This window comes from Astatotilapia calliptera, chromosome 4 (genome assembly GCF_964374335.1).
Source record: "Astatotilapia calliptera chromosome 4, fAstCal68.1, whole genome shotgun sequence".
NCBI lineage: Eukaryota > Metazoa > Chordata > Actinopteri > Cichliformes > Cichlidae > Astatotilapia > Astatotilapia calliptera.
Genome location: NC_137425.1, coordinates 19,841,588 through 19,856,833, shown reverse-complemented (window position 1 = coordinate 19,856,833; position 15,246 = coordinate 19,841,588). Strand labels below are relative to the sequence as shown.

The following is a 15,246-nucleotide window of genomic DNA, read 5'->3' as shown; positions in this document are numbered from 1 at the left end:
ACAGAGTGACTCTGTTAACAGGTTCTATGACTTATTGAGGTCTAAACATGACTTATAAACAGAGGTGGGAAGAAACAAATACTTTACTAGTGTATTTCAGTAAAATTTTCAGGTATATGTAGTTGTATATTTTTGACTGATTTTAATTTTACTCCCTAAATTAAGAAAGACATATCTACTTTCTACTTCTTACATTTTCAAAACAAAGTGTTATCTGATGCAGTTGAGGGACATTTTACTTCATATCACTGCAGTCCTTCAAACATCAAACTAATCTGAATTCCCTAAATAGAGGGAACAATATTGTAACACATAAAAGTTAATCCTTGTGGTGTATCCACAAAGAATACAGCACACAAGAACATAAAGAAAAGACACAAAAGCATATACAGTAGTGTGAAAAAGTGTTTGCCCCCTTCCTGATTTCCCATTTTTTTGCATTTTTGTGAAGGTGTTTATGATGAAGGGGAAAAAACTTACATGGCTCTTTAACCTGATAACTGGTTGGGCCGCCCTTAGCAGCAACAACTGCAAACAAATGTTCGCAATAACTAGTAAAGCCATTTTTAAACTATATTTAAAGGTATGGACTGCACTGTAAACCCGAACAAGTTGACTGAACTTAAAACTTTTGTGGAAACTGATTACCTCAAAAGATTTAAGTACAAAAACTCATATCTTCTAAGTATGGGGTACTCAAAATTTGTATTTATTGTTAACCTAAAAATTTTAAATTATATTTTATATTTTATTAATTGAGCTTTACTCAAAGACTGTATACTTTAATTTCAATATTTTTGTGTTTCTTGTAGTTTATTATTTTGATGCAACACAATGCAATTATATTACAACCTAAACTCAAATTATCTGATTATTAATTAAAAGATATTTATGTTGTGAGTGTAGACTACTAAAAAAAAAAAAAGTACGGAAATTCAGTTACTTTACATTTTGTTTATTTAACATTTTTTCATGAAAATTTAAAAACATCACAAATGTTTTTATAAAACAACTAACATGGACATCGGCACCATAAAGTGAGCATTATAAATTCTGTGTAGAACATTTATCTTTTTATAAACTCACAAAGGACGACATCAGTCCTAATTGCATCTTTCTCAAAATACACAAAAATGCAAAACAAAAAGTCAAATACTAATCACTTTTTTTTAAATAGAAATGAAAAACAATTTTTTAAAATGGGTACAAAGACGATCAGCTTCCAAATAACCAGATAAGGCAGTCAAGTATAGGAAAATTAGGTAAACTGATGGAGTTAAATCCACCCAAAGCCTGTAGTAAACTTAAAGTGCTTAAAGTGCTTCAAACAAAGTGCTCAGTAACAGAGTGCGTGTCCTGACAAACATTGCCTTATATTCCTTAACAGCATGTAGGCAGGGGTTTCAGGGGTTTGCCGTCATCAAGCCCCATGAAGATATTTTGGACTAAGGCAAATGTGTGAACCAGCTTCCTGGGGTAGTCTAAATGCAGAGCATAGATCAAGCCAAACAATAAAGCAAATGCATTTGCAAATCTGGGAATCTCACGCATCACCTAGTCGCCTTTCACCAAAACAGCCATGCTTGAGGAAGTAAAATGGACTGGACTGGGAAGCGCCGTCGGTAACCACTGTGAGAAGGGCAACTGGAGTGTCAATGAGGGTCGACTCATCCAATGCGTCCGCCTGGAATAGACACAGTATCAATGGTAAATGGCCTGTATTTGTATAGCGCTTTACACATTCAGTCATCCAGACATTCACACCCATTCACACACTGGTGATGGCAGCTACATTGTAGCCACAGCCACCCTGGGGCGCACTGACAGAGGCGAGGCTGCCGGACACTGGCACCAGCGGGCCCTCTGACCACCACCAGTAGGCAACGGGTGAAGTGTCTTGCCCAAGGACACAACGACCGAGACTGTCGGAGCCAGGGCTCGAACCGGCAACCCTCTGATTACAAGGCGAACTCCCAACTCTTGAGCCACGATCGCCCCAATTAAATAAGTAAGGTTGGTTTGAGAGAATGTGACAAGCATGACCTGTAATCTAGCAAAACATTCAGCAGTGTAGTGGGTTACTTTGTAACGAGTTAGGGTACTCTACTTTTTTTGAAAAATGTACATTAACGTGTTAGCTTCTTGCATTACATAATTTGTATTTTTATTATTTTTCTAAAAAAAAAAGTAATTTTTTATTTCATGACTTTATCTCAAAAAGAAACTAAATCTTGACTTCAGCCTGGTTTTTGGGCCACCTGCAGCATAGCCATAGTGCTGTGATACGCCTGTGCCCTGCTCCTGACCTGTGTGTGTGTGGGTTTTCTACAGAGAGGGTATTTTGTTTGTACAATTTGGTAGCTGCTAGGGTATTAAATTGTATTTAAAAAAATCCATAGCATTTTATCTTACTGGCAGAATTTAAGTAATGCAAAAATACACTTACATTACATGTCTAAAAGAATTCTGGGTCCTCCTCCCGCAGGTATACAGGAAGGGCACGAAGTACTGCAGTGCGTTTCACGTTGATATCAGGCGCCTCCTAAAAAGGGAAAAGAAAAGTTCATTTAACGCAAAGTTTTCAGGTGTCATTCTTTGGGGAGAATACATGTTTATGAAACTGCATGACATCAGACTCTACTAAATTTTGGAGACTTTTCTTTTAAGATACAACCTTTCTGTCTCTTGTGACAGAGAGTATGTTTCTTAATCATTTGACAAAAACCCTACACAGCATTTTAAAATAGTGTTCTCCAGATCAGAGCTGTGATCTATATAGAACATGGGGTTCAAAGCAAGGAAAAATTGTGTGTTTATCAGTGAAACTTTTAATTTGTGTTAATTTTATCATTATCAATATATGAAATCTTCACCTTAAGGGACTTAATGAATGGTTTCTTCAATAGATCTTTCAACTCACCTGTGTTTACTGTCTCCACCTGAAATTAATTGCAGTCTGAATTTTTTTTTCTTCTGTCTTTTTGTCTTTGGCCTTCAGCCTTGGAAGAAAAAATAAAAATATTGAAAACCTTATCAGCACACTAAATATACAACACCTTGCTATATTTCAATTGTTTTAGATAGAAGTTGCCACTGCTAGCTAAGTCACTTTTGAATGATGCTAATGAGAAGAAAAAAAAACAAAAACCTGCCGAACAATGAGGCTGCTGTTGTAAAAACGCCAACTTTCTTGCGTTGTGTTTTAATCGGTTAAAACTGTAAAACTGACGACATAATCTATGTTTGAAAAAGACCGCGAACAACTATTCACCACCTGGGTCTGTGCTTTTTAACACAACAGCGCATTCGACAACAAGTTATTGGCTGCAACATATTAATATACTTGCTTTTTTACGGAAAAAATAAACATAACGAAGGTTCCGTTTTACTTACAAGTTTCTCCAAATGTGTTCTCCAGTCGCTCGAGAAGGGCAGCCATATTGAACAGAATTTTCTGTCAACGTCGTTCAGGTTAGAGAGAAGACGTCATGACGTCATGACGTCCACATGCTGAGCTCGGAAAAAAACATTTACTCAAAAATCATAATTAAGAAAGCAGTATTTACTCTTAACTTCTAAGCCATGTACAATTATAACTGTTTGAATCGTTAACCGAACAGAAAAGTTTTAAGTTGTTTCAACTTTGTGAGGAATTTTAATTGTTATATCCACAAACTTTATAAGTCAGGTAGACTGTTGGGGTTTACAGTGTGCTTTGACAAAATGAAAATGAAAAGTATATGGGTAAATCCAATATAAGATCTTTACATAGTGTGATGTATGGTTTTTGCATGTTGTGAACCAAAAAAAGATCAATATATTACTGAGCATATCACATATTCTCAATAAATTATTAAAATGAAGCATATACACTTGTGTTATATCCTTGTATTCCAATATAAAGTAAATTTTGCTAATCACAACATTCTGTTTCTCTCTGATATATCAACCAAACATTTTGTTAAACCCAAAACGTTATTTCAAATAAACCTATAATTTAAACTAGCCTACATTGTTTTTCACTCTTTCATTATTAACACTTACCTCATAGTATCTGAATGTTATTCACAGTCCGGTTGCAAATCTCTGAGAGGAGGAGTTCATGCAAAAACGCTGAGAGCGTCTTCATCTTCATATCTGACTGCAGGGATGATGACAGAGAACAGTGGACTCATCTCAACATGATGGACTGCAGGACAGGACTGCTGTTTTTAACTCTCTGCTTGGCAGGTTAAGAGTTATTGTTTTTTTTTTTGTTTTTTTGATGGTCTAAATATTTTGGTTCATGCTTGAAAGTTGTGCAAGTTATTCATTTTTTCATTATTTTTATAGGTGTTGATGGTCAGACTCTGACAGAATCTGAACCAGCAGTTAAACAACCTGGCCAGTCTCACAGATTGACCTGTACAACCTCTGGAATCTCATTCAGCAGCTACTGGATGGCCTGGATCAGACAGGCTCCTGGAAAAGGACTGGAGTGGATTGCAACTGATGCAGGTGGTAGTAGCAAATACTACTCTCAGTCAGTACAAGGCCGGTTTACTGTCTCCAGAGACAACAGCAGAGAGCAGCTGTATCTGCAGATGAACAGCCTGAAGACTGAAGATTCTGCTGTTTATTACTGTGCTCGACACCCACAATGATAGTAGTTGGTTAAGCAGCTGTACAAAATCCTTCAGGCTTTATTATACTCTCTCACCTAATGTGTACCATTTAGAGAACTTATTCACACCCAATAAAGTATAACATATATTTTAAAAAGTGACACACCATTTGCTATTTTATAAGAAGTTTAAGCTGTGACACTGTATAATTATCTTCGCTAAGGAGCACACATGAAAATTTACTGCTGATTCTGGAGAAAAGCTGGCATTTCTCTTAACTCTGAGATTACAGTTTGGCTCCCCACCTGCAATATAACAGAACAACTTTACACCACATATAGATGAATCTCTACTGACAGTGTGCACTGATGCATGTGATCATTCATGATCATTCATGATCACATGATATTTTTTTTTTCTCAGTGGAGTTTGGAGTGAGATCAAACTGGAGCAGAATCCCTCTGAGGTGAAAAGACCTGGAGAGAGAGTGAAGATGTCATCTATCAGGTTATAGACTGACAGGTTACAATGTTGGCTGGATTCAAAAGTTTTGCCCAGTTTTTTTGCAGATGGCCTTGTGTTGTACGTTCTACACACACACTCACACGCACACACACAAAGGTAGCAGAGTTTCTTCCTGTGCTCATCCACCCAATCCACTCCAGAGCTCCCCCCGGTCTGTGTCGTATGGATTGGGTGGATGAGCACAGCAAGAAACTCTGCTACCTTTGTGTGTGTGCGTGTGAGTGTGTGTGTAGAACGTACAACACAAGGCCATCTGCAAAAAACTGGGCAAAACTTTTAGTCATGAAATTGGCAACACATCTCTTTATTATAACTCAGAAGATTTTTAGTTTTTTAGATAGTGTTAAAGAAGGCTTTGTGCTGCCACAGGCTGTTAGTAAATCTGCCAGTAAATGTTCTTTCCTCACTGATAAGCAGCTGTTCTCATTTATATGACCCGCATAAAACAAACACATTGTAAGAAAGTAAGAAATTATTTTGTTGTCCATCTACTGTAATTAGTAGCTTTTACACAGTGGGCACAACAAGCTTGTCAAGGAGAGCAGTGTAAAGTTGTTGCGATTCTTAGCACACCGCTCAACCTTATCGATTTTTGGACCCACCTATCCTGACCTAGATCACGTTGTCAGTGAAATTAGAAAAAAGCTGGAGGTGGAGTCAATGCAAAAGTACTGCTTCTATCTCTTTATGTCTGACTGCAGCGATGAGGACAGAGAACAGTGGACTCACAGCCTGACATGATGGACTGTAAGACAGGACTGCTGTTTTTAACTCTCTGCTTAGCAGGTGAAAAGCTTTGTTGATGATAATCTAAAATTATATTTTGGGCCATCCTTTTTAAGTTGTGCATTTGTCATTAATTTTCTCTTTACTGGGGCAGGTGTTAATGGTCAGACTCTGACAGAATCTGAACCAGCAGTTAAACAACCTGGTCAGTCTCACAGATTGACCTGTACAACCTCTGGATTTACACTCAGCAGCCACTGGATTCACTGGGTCAGACAGGCTCCTGGAAAAGGCCTGGAGTGGATTGCTGCTGATACTAGCAGTAGCACTAATTACTATTCACAGTCAGTTCAAGGCAGGTTTACTGTCTCCAGAGACAACAGCAAACAGCAGCTGTATCTGCAGATGAACAGCCTGAAGACTGAAGATTCTGCTGTTTATTATTGTGCTCGAGACTCACAGTGACAGAAGTGGCTGAGCAGCTGTGCAAAATCCTACACAACTTATTACATCCACTCATATACAATGGTCCATTCAGTTAGAATTTTTCCTTCACTGCAAATAAAGTAGTGCTGTCCGCGTTAATCCCGTTAAAATGATGTTAATGCCATTGTTTTGGGCTGCACGGTGCTAATACGTTAACGAGCTAACCTCTCTTACACGTTGACGCCAATGAGTCCCACGTACGGGGCGATCTGCGCTAACTTGCTAACGGAGATTTGCTGCATTAATGCGGTTCTGGCGTTAACGTTATTTTAACGAGATTAATGCTTACAGCACTAAAATACATTAAAACATATTTTGAAAATTCCAAACACTATTCTTACAAACAGTTTAGGGTATAATTATCTTCACTGAAGAGTGCATGAGAAATGTGCCATCAACAATATACTCCTGATTCTTGTGGCACACAGTGCTGTTATTCTTCTTGCTTGACTTCGAGAAATGTAGAGCTGCATTCTTTTCAATGTCATTTCGTCATGACTGAAGAAGACTCCAGCAGCAGACAGTACCTTGAGATCAAGTGTCTGACAGCAGAAGATTTTGCTGTTTATTCCTGTGCTTGATCAAACAATAACAGACAACAGAGGAGCAGCCTTTAAGTAACCATGCGACCATGTGTCTTTTCTATTGTTTTTCTGCATATACATGTCCCCATATATAATTTTACCATAGAGAGATGAGAAAATTCATTATTCTGGAACCAAAGGTCTCAAATTTGGACTCATCAAACTAAAGCACAGATTTCCACTGGTCTAATTTCCATTCCTTGTGTTTCTCGGCCAAACCAAATCTCTTCTGCTTGTTGCTTTTCCTTAGAGGTGGTTTCTTAGCAACGTAACCATAAAGGCCTGATGTGTTCAGTCTAGTCTGAACACTTGATGTAGAGATTTGTCTGCTACTGGAACTCTGTGTGGCATTTATCTGGGCTCTAATCTGAGGTGTTGCATAGTGCTTGATGGTTTTTGCGACTGCACTTGGGGACACATTCAAAGTTCTAGCAATTTTCTGGACTGACTGACCTTCAGTTCTCAAAGTAATGATGGACTGTTGTTTTTCTTTACTTGGCTGATTGGTTCTTGCCATAACATTTCCAGTTGTTTCACACTTTTCTGTTCACTACATAATTCCATATGTGTTCATTCACAGTTTTGATGCCTTCAGAGAAAATCTACAATGTAAATATGTAGTCATGAAAATAAAGTAAAAGCAATAAATGAGAAAGTGTGTACAAACCTTCGACTGGTATATCCAAGTTTCATCTAAATATTCAAGGTCTGAGTTTTCAAAAAAAAAAAAAAAGTATATTATAAAAATAATATGTATGTGAAAAATATACATATTTTTATTATGTGTGTGTTTTTATATCTTATAATGCTGAACACCAAAATGATCTTACTATTTGAACAATCACAGCAAGTTCAAAACAATGACATTTATAAACCTCAGGTCGCAGGCCATTTTTGAGTCCTCAGCTTCAAGAAAAGCTACATTATCTGTATCTCTATTACTAGTAAAAAGCTTTCACATTGCTACATACAAACAAAATATTAGCAAAGTCAGGAAAGCAAACAAACAAACACCATTGCGGTGATTGGGAACTATTGAGTCAATGTGTGCCAAACTGACTACAACCGCACATGAAAGATCTGGTGAAAGCAGCACAGCAGGTTGTAGGGATATATCTCTTCTATCTCTCTATCTATGTGCAAGTCAGCTCAGAAGTACGCTACACACTGCTGCACTTTCTGGTCACACTCAATGCTGGCATTTTTCCTACCTCACTTAGATAACATGGAGCATCTATTAGTCTTAACTGCTTATTGAACTGAGGGTCCCAGGCTGACTTCACCTGCTGTCACAAGGTGGGATACAACCTGAAGAAGTCGCTATCAGTCATAAGGCTAATTTAGAATTTCCAATTAACTTAACCCATCCACACATTTAAGAATTACACATATGTGTGTGAAATGTTTGTATGCCAAGCTTGGGTACAGATTTGTGCACATTTATGTTTTTTTAAGTGAATTCCATTCTGCTTTTTCAGTATAAAATGTAACTTGAAAATATTATTTCTTGAGAACAGATTCATATTTATGAAGTGAATCCCAGTCACACAAGGCACAGAGTGGAAAGGGGACTGACAATGCTAAGATTTGAATAAATTGAATAAATAAATAAGATAAGATAAGATAACCTAATAAAGGTTATCTTATCTTATCTTATCTTATCTTATCTTATTTATTTATTCAATTATGTTAAGAAAACTCTTTATGACTTTTCTACAGATTATCAGATTAATAGCAGGAACACAATGCCATAAATATTTTTTGTAAGTAGTAAGCTCAGAAAGCTTTTTGAAATTATCAAATTTCTAATGTTAAATTTGAAATTGTGCATCAATGGTGACTATTTATTCAGGTTTGGATATACACAAATTGTTCAATAGTTTAACCTGTGGTCAAATTGATTTGTATTTGTATTTAGAAAACACATTTGTACAGTGAGTACACATCTGTAAATCCTAGTTTATTCTTATGGATCATCTTATATGGATTTCTAACACTTTCTCTGCATACATTTTTCCTGCCCGTACACAGGAACTTTGATGCCTCAATATGTAATTTTACAGTAAAATGATGTGAAAACACCCATTACTCACAGTTATTAAAGAAAACTTATTAGGTCTGGAATTGAATTTCATTTGGGAGTCTAGAAGTACAATGAATTGGACAGGATTTTGAAAAAGGACTGTAGAGTATTATAACTAAATTTCCATCACATAATATACTTTGTCAGTTCAGGACTGGACTGAAAATTCACAGTGATGGCTGTTGAATGAGCTGTTTGAGTTGCTGTACAAGCTCAGAACAGTTTCTGTCCAAACCCCAATAAAACTTCATGATGTCCTCCCTTTGAGTAGAGTGAATATGATAAAGGCGAATTACTCTTAACCTCATTTGGACCTTGTGACAGGCTACCACTTCTGATGAAGAACCTGGTGAAGGCACCACAGTGGATGATAGGCATCTAGCTCTCAAACTTACATGCCAGCCACCTGATAAGGACCCTATGCATCCTGATTTCTCTCTGTCCAAAGCACAGCTGTCTGGCAGATGATTCTGGATGAAATAGGCCAGCATTTATAGATTAAGGAAAACAGCTTCCTTCATAGAGCTGTTGCCTTCGTCAGATGCCTCTCTCAAACTTTGACTTCCAAGACTATAAGGGACTATACACACCCTCACTAAAACTGCCTTACTATGAAAGCTTTCACAACACTTTCATCCTTAAAAAAGTGGGATTTTCTTACTGTGACTATGGTTTTTAGTAAGATTTTTATATTCTTTATTTCATTAATATTTCCATTTTTAATTTATTTCGCTGAGATAAACCATAATATAATAGCATCTCAGTATAGTGATATTAAAGAATGTTCTGACATAGACAATATTATTACACTATGCTTAAATCATTAGAATGAGTAAGTATATCGTAAAATACACTTTAAGAGGTAAACTGTTTTATGCAGCCTGTTCATGTGAGCTAATTTAAGTTTTGTGTTTGTAATACAAGATGCTCAAAAAAACCCCCCAAATAAACAAAAACGTCTGTGAGGAGGAGTTAATGCAAAACTTGGATGTCTTAAACCTGCTTGTCCTGCAGGAGTTGACAGATTTCAAACAGCAGTGGTCACACAGTTTAGAGTGATGGCTCTAAGAACAGGGCTCCTACTTTTGATGATTTTATGGGCAGGTGAGTGATTTCACTAATGTTAAGTCAAACTTGTCGCCAACAACTAATCAACTTTCTGCATGTAACTTGTTCTGACAGGTGTTGATGGTCAGACTCTGACACAATCTGAACCAGTAGTTAAAAGACCTGGAGATTCTCATACACTGACCTGTACAGGTTCTGGATTCACATTTAGTGGCTACTGGATGCACTGGGTCAGACAGGCTCCTGGAAAAGGACTGGAGTGGGTTGCAACTATCCAAGTTACTAGCACATACTACTCTCAGTCAGTTCGAGGCCGGTTTACTGTCTCCAGAGACAACACCAGACAGCAGGTGTATCTGCAGATGAACAGCCTGAAGACTGAAGATTCTGCTGTTTATTATTGTGCTCGAGAACCACAGTGACAGCTGCGGGCTGAGCAGCTGTACAAAATCCTGCCATGATTCATTTTTATTGTATTAGTGGATCCCAAGGAAGAGCTACGTGCTTATGTTTATTTCAAAATCAGAATATCTTTATTGCCATTGTACTAAAAATCTGTTACAATACTTTACAGTTGCTTCATTCACAATATTGCACTTGTCCCTCTAATTCTTATTCCCAGTAAAGTCTGCAAAGGACGTAGATCATCACTTAGTTACACAATGTTTAATCCTCAAAGATGACAATCAAGAAAATATAACCTTAAATACATCCATCATTAGTTATTATGAAAGTGTTAAAAAATACCCCAAATGTTATTCTTTTAGCCCGGAATTGTATGATTTTTATTATAGTGACTCAAAATACACAAAAAGAAAAATACTTTAAAATTGTATTCTCTTTTACAGGTGCTGCAATTTGTTTGTAAACTGTGCCTGTCCAAGGTCAAATTTAACCAGTATCCATTGAAACAGAGTATAGAGCTATTGGTGTATGTTGGGTGTTTCAGGAAATCTGTGAAACTGTACATACTTTTTGTGTCTATATGGGGCAGTGGTGACAGCAATCACATTTGCTCAGCTTCTTTGAAGAATCTCAAAACAGTTAAATAGTAAAACAGCATGAAAACCTGTTCACAAACAATATGACTACACCACTGTGCTCTAAAGTCCATCACACATGAATGGTTTTGCAGTGCATTGAGCAATGCATACCATCTAATGAACCCTTATACTCCAAGGGTGTAGTGACCAAGTGACCAAGTGATCAAGAAAAGCCATCAATGTGCTTTCACAAGTAAGGTGTAATAGCACCAAAAATTCAGCTGGATCCAGTCTAATAGTGTTCTTAAATCAGTTTATGTGATACCTGTACTTTGTATATTTTAGTAATTTTTACTGATTGTGTTTTGTGATTTTTTTATGTTTTTTGCATTTTTCTGTATTTTGTGCGTGAATAAAATTTTTGATCTATTTTTTTATTGTTTTTGTTGGTTTTATGTCATTCTTCTTCTTCTTCTTCTTCTTCTTCTTCTTCTTCTTCTTCTTCTTCTTCTTCTTCTCTTTTTGGATGACTTTTGTGTGCCTGTCTGTGAACCAGGTTTTTCAGTAGGAACAATACAATGACTGAAGTGAACTGAACTCAATTGATGAATGAATCAAATGTATTGAAAAATCTAAATGTGAACTGTAAGAGGATAATTGTCACATCTACATCAGCTCTTTCCTTTCTGTGAGGAGGAGTCAATGCAAAACCTGGCTGTCTTAAACCTACTTATGTGACTGCAGGGAAGACGAGAGTGTGGAGTCATAATTCAGTCTGACATGATGGACATAACGAGAGGACTGCTGCTTTTTATCACTTGGGCAGTTTCACTGATACTGAGTTATATTTGCCTTCAAACAATTAACCAGTTTACGGCAAGTGACTGTTTTGGTTGTTTAACAGGTGTTGAAGGTCAGACTCTGACACAATCTGAACCAGTAGTTAAAAGACCTGGAGAATCTCACAGACTGACCTGTACAGGTTCTGGATTCACATCCAGTGACTACTGGATGCACTGGGTCAGACAGGCTCCTGGAAAAGGACTGGCGTGGGTTGCTGGGATCAGTGAGACTAGTGGTTATATCCACTACTCTCAGTCAGTTCAAGGCCGGTTTACTATCTCCAGAGACAACAGCAAACAGCAGGTGTATCTGCAGATGAACAGACTAAAGACTGAAGATTCTGCTGTTTATTATTGTGCCCGACAACCACAGTGACCAGGATGGAACCAAATCATTTATGGTTTAAACAGATATCAAATAAATAGTTTTCAAAGGTTTTCAGTCAAGGTCACATCATGACAGTTGAAGAAATTATCTTCCTGCCAGCTTTAATTTCAGGTGGGTGAAGTCAAGCTGAAGTCAAGAAGTCAAGAAGAAAAGCACCTTACGTTATTTAAACTCTGCACCACCATCAGTTCACTGGTAAATGTAGATGAGTTTCTTAGAGCAAATAAAACACAACATGTATTTTAAACATAAATGATTCATATTATGCACTCAACCCCTTTTTATATGGAATTCTGCAAAGTATACAAAGGCTAATCCATTAAAAAACACACACAAACAAACAAAAACTGAGCAATACAAACTAACAAATGATCAAACAAACACATAATTCAACTGGCCATCTCCCTTTCAAAATCTTAGTTATGTCCAGTGTTTATTTTTAGAATCCTTCTAAACACTCATTCAGACGTCTGTCTGAAAGTGTGGTGATGAGACTGGAGTGTCCAACTATAAATAGACTGAATAACTTTAAGTGTAAGAATCCACAGATTAAAGCCTAATGCCAGCATGTCAGGTCACAGGTGAGACCATGAGTATGCTTCTTTTTTTTTTACAATTCACATGTTTTTGTTTCATGAATTTATAATTTTATTTAACAAATAAAAGTAAATTCTATTGCATATTCATCACATCTCTGGATGGTCTTGGGGTCGTTTTGTGGCTTTTTCAAATTTTGATTACATGCCATTTGCACAGTGTTGAATGGACTATAGCCAAATTCTCCAAAAAAAAGTTTGATATGATTTTATTCCAAAATTCAAGTCTGACTTCCTTCAATTAGCTTCAGTGGCTAAGCTACAGACAAACTTACACTATCGGTCTTAGTGGTCGATTTGTGCCCCATTGAAACCCATTATAAACGCTATTTTTCACTGCAAAATTATTACCGTCAAAGTGATCGTCATGTTTTAAGTTTCGGTTTCGTTTTGGACTAGGGGCCTTAGAATTGTAATTTTTTTATTTGTCCACCAGGTGGCGCCCTTGTTTCACATTTGACGCCTGCTCGAAAATACACCTTTCCAGCGGGCTGCCCGAGAGAGACCTGCGGGAAAGGGAGACTCATTCCCGGCGTGCAGCAGCAGCTTGGCCCGCTGCTCAGGCGGGACCATTTTCTGCCCTCAGGGCTTTGAGAGGGTGCATTTTTGTTTTAAATCAACAGGAAATGACATATTTGTTGTCACGTAGTATCGGACGTGTATGCTGGAGACACGAGACCCAGCCAGTATGCCCCGGGGCTGCTCGGCGACATACCCGCGAGAGAGGCACTCCTCCCGGCGTGCAGCAGCTGCTTGGCCGCCTGGGGACCATTTTCTGCTCCTGCAAAAAAAAATAAAAGTGGATCGAAATGAATGTTGGTGCCAATCTTTGGTCCATCTAAAGGCCTAATTATAATAACAATCAAATATTACTTCAAATGTTTTTTTTTGAAAATATTTAGTTTTTTTGTTTTTTGGGGCTAAAGAACAGGGCGCTCATGTAATACAACTGGGATTAAAAGGGTTAAAACAACGAAAATATAATTAAAGCTTTGTATGAATATTTCAGGGAGAAGTAGTTTTAAAAGACTGACCAATTTAAAGTGAAAAAAAATATGAATATATAAAGTTTTTATAGCACTTTTTGGGGAATTGCCCGTAGGCATAAAGGTGGAAGCATTTTTTAAAATCTGCTCCTGCAAAAAAAATAAAAGTGGATCGAAATGAATGTTGGTGCCAATCTTTGGACCATCTAAAGGCCTAATTATAATAACAATCAAATATTACTTCAAATGTTTTTTTTGGAAAATATTTCGTTTTTTTGTTTTTTGGGGCTAAAAAAACGGTGCGCTCATGTAATTAAACTGCGATTAAAAGGGTTAAAACCCCTGAAATATAATTAAAACTTTACATGAATATTTCAGGGAGAAGTAGTTTTAAAAGATTTAGAGTGGAAAAAAATATTAATATATAAATTTTTTATAGCACTTTTTATGGCGTGGTCGATTTGTGGCTCTAAGACCATTAGTGTATACATTTTTCTAGGACCCTCCAGGGGTTGAATACAAAGAAATGTACGAGACAAAAACATATAATTTATGCATCATTTATGGTGCTGTATTTAGCATTACAATTAGGCTTCTGATGCAGTCTGTTAATTGTGTGTGTATTTAGCTAATGTTACAGAACAGGTACATCCCAGGGAGAGAAAAGGATGACAGATAATTTATTTCAGGAAATGTTTTGTTTAAATGCATAGACTGCTTTGATAAACTGTCTGATATATGATCTAGGTGAAGTTAAATAAGTGTGAAGTTGTGTTTTTACATATTGTGAAAAAACAATAAAAAAAACAAGCAAACTAATCTATTTATTACTAAGCATAGCACATCTTCTCAATAAATTATTTAAATTAAGACTATACACTTCTGCTATACTCTTTCATAAGAATATAAAGCAAATATTTGCTAATCACAGGATTCTGTTTCTCTCTGTGAAGTCAGGCAAACATTTTGGGAAATGCCAAAAATATTAATTTAGATAAACATGATTTAAAAAAAAGCCTTTATTATTCTTTACTCTTTAGACACAAATGTCTGAGAGGAGGAGTCAATGCAAAAACACAGAGAGCTTCTTCATATCTGAGCGCAGGGATGATGACAGAAATCAGACTCATCTCAACATGATGGACTGCAGGACAGGACTGCTGTTTTTAACTCTCTGCTTGGCAGGTTAAGAGTTGTTTTTTTGATGGTCTAAAATAATCTGTTACATGCTTTAAAGTTGTGTGCGTCATTCATTTTCTCATTATTTTTATAGGTGTTAATGGTCAGACTCTGACAGAATCTGAACCAGCAGTTAAACAACCTGGCCAGTCTCACAGATTGACCTGTACAACATCTGGAATCTCATTCAGCAGCT

At 36.9% G+C, this 15,246-nt stretch overlaps 1 long non-coding RNA gene across 1 annotated transcript; it reads right to left on the bottom strand.

Moving 5' to 3' along the window:
- Positions 1-939: 939 nt before the first annotated feature.
- Positions 940-3,498, bottom strand: LOC145428286 (uncharacterized). The gene is made up of 4 exons (XR_013908555.1): positions 3,394-3,498; positions 2,921-2,999; positions 2,447-2,542; positions 940-1,684 (listed from the first exon to the last, which is right to left on the bottom strand). It is a non-coding gene; the product is annotated as an uncharacterized LOC145428286 (long non-coding RNA).
- Positions 3,499-15,246: the final 11,748 nt, after the last annotated feature.